The sequence below is a fragment of the Arachis ipaensis genome, chromosome B09 (genome assembly GCF_000816755.2).
Source record: "Arachis ipaensis cultivar K30076 chromosome B09, Araip1.1, whole genome shotgun sequence".
NCBI classification, from domain to species: Eukaryota; Viridiplantae; Streptophyta; class Magnoliopsida; order Fabales; family Fabaceae; genus Arachis; species Arachis ipaensis.
In genome coordinates, this window is record NC_029793.2 from 20,232,219 (window position 1) to 20,234,622 (window position 2,404).

Genomic DNA, 2,404 nt, shown 5'->3' on the forward strand with positions numbered 1-2,404 from the left:
TAACTTTCGCAAAAAGATTCATTGTTGTTGCAATACTCAATTCACCCCCCCCTCTTGAGTAATTGTGCATAGGTTCTACAGAAAATATCTCGTGTCAAGTGACGAGACAAAAAGAAAAGTCTCGTGGCTGGGGACGAGACAAAAGAAAAAGTCTTGCGGCTAGTCAAGAGATAAAAAGACAAAAAGTTTCCAAAGTTGGTTTCAAAGGTCAGCAAGTATTATCAAGCAAAAAGGGGGCTAAGATTCAACCCCCCTTCTCTTATTCACTGATAACCATCAACAAGTAACAGAGAACCAATTTGGATTCATGCCAGGCAGATCTACCACTGAAGCGGTATACCTTTTAAGAAGGATGATGGAGAGGTATCGTAGTAATAAAAGGGATCTACATATGGTGTTTATTGATTTGGAAAAAGCGTATGATAGGGTACCAAGGGAGGTCTTATGGAAGGTTTTAGAAAAGAGGAGGGTAAGATTCGTGCAATTAAAGACATGTATAATGGGGCCACAACTAGTGTGAAGACTCAAGGTGGTATGACAGAGGAATTTCCTATTGGTATAGGATTACACCTGGGATCATCCTTAAGTCCATACCTTTTCACATTAGTCTTGGAAGTACTCACAAAGCACATCCAAGAGCCTGTGCCATGGTGCATGCTTTTTGTCGATGATATCGTCCTTAATATAGAGGTGAAGATTGGAGAAAACACCCTACGAAAAGTTCAAAGTTTTAGGTATCTTGGGTGTATCATACAGGATAATGGAGAGATTGAACAGGATGTAAATCATAGGATCCAAGCAGGGTGGTCAAAATGGCGGAGTGCATTTGGTTTTATATGCGACAAAAAAGTGCCTTTAAAACTTAAAGGTAAATTCTATCGCACCGCTATAAGACCGGCTATGCTTTATAGTACGGAGTGTTGGGTGGCTAAAGGGGAGCACAAACATAAGCTGAGTGTGGCAGAGATGAAGATGTTGAGATGGATGAGTGGTCATACGCGATTGGATAAAATAAGGAATGAAGATAGAAGGGAGAGAGTTAGAGTAGCACCCATTGTGGAAAAGATGGTTGAATCGCGTCTTAGGTGGTTTGGACATGTGAGAAGAAGACCGATAGAACATCCAGTCAGGAGGGTGGATGAGATGGAAGATGGACAAGGGGCGAAAGGTAGAGGAAAACCTAAGAAGACCATCCATGAGGTGGTCAAACGAGACCTACATGTAAATGGTCTCTCTGTAGACATGACACATGACAGAGAACAATAGCGTCATTTGATTCATGTAGCCGACCCCACTTAGTGGGACAAGGCTTTGTTGTTGTTGTTGTTTACATAATCCATCTGGAACATCAACTGTAAAAAACTATCCATCTGGAACATCAACTGTAGAACTCAAATATCTTTTTCTTTGTGCTAATGTTCCAAAGCTGCATAGGACCTTGCTCGCTCCCAACGAGAACCTATTGCATATTTCTCAATCGTAAAGGAAGTCTTAACTCTAAATGTCACTTTCACTTAACTCCTTAATTAGCCTATGACTACAATTGCAGCCCAGTAAAGCCTATTGCTCTATTCATTCTCAACTGAAAATTAAAGCCTACAATGTCTATTTAATCTTTGGAATAAGAAGAAAGACATGATTACCTTATTTAGGTAAGTATCAGGATGCATTATACAGCTGGGGCTAAAACTCTGATCAAGCAAAATGTGCCCAAATGGGGAAGGGTTTTAATCCATAACCCCCTTAAAAAAACCCTTCTGAAAGGTAGTTTGCTCTTTTGAGAGGCACAAACAAGCAAGTGTTTCCAAGCAAGCAAGTGTTTCTAAACAAACAAGGATAGTTTTCATTGAAAATTTGAAACCAAAGAGATCTGACCAAAAATAAAAATTGATACCAAAGAGACACATCATGTCTGAAATCATCAATATTTATTTCCAAAAAAAAAGACTCCATTATTTATTTATTTAGTTTCTGATAATTAAATTATGGCTCAACATTTGAAGTTAATGGAATAAATATTAGAATAATAAATTTAAAATAATAAAATTCTGCAAACATAAAACCTAAATAAACTCTATTTATTCTACTTTTAAATTTTGGCAAAGTGAAATTGGCCTAACATAACATCACTCATTCCCTCCAAACTTAAAGGTATTTGATCCTTTAAGCTGTAGTGTTTTTCTTTTCTTCCCTCAATTTGATTACTCCGTTTCCACTTTCCAATTTTTTTCTCTTTATGATAAATTTTAAGTGAAAAAAGCTTCGAGATATATAAAAATAGATAAAAAGTATTGGTTCATTAAATACTAATCATTGAAGCTTCTTATAGCTATGTAAAGTTATATTAACTATGAAGTACCCTTTGCAACAAAAGATATGAAATTTGAAATAGGATGAGAGAGAG

The 2,404-nt window shown here is 36.9% G+C and overlaps 1 long non-coding RNA gene across 1 annotated transcript in view; it reads right to left on the reverse strand.

Annotated features, from left to right (window-relative positions):
- LOC110267025 overlaps nucleotides 1,434-2,404 on the reverse strand; it is a 4,299-nt gene continuing 3,328 nt past the window's right edge. The window contains exons 2-3 of the long non-coding RNA XR_002354333.1: nucleotides 1,644-1,754; nucleotides 1,434-1,459 (exon numbers count right to left, since the gene is read on the reverse strand). This is a non-coding gene — a long non-coding RNA (uncharacterized LOC110267025). The remainder of the gene's footprint in view (nucleotides 1,460-1,643; nucleotides 1,755-2,404) is intronic.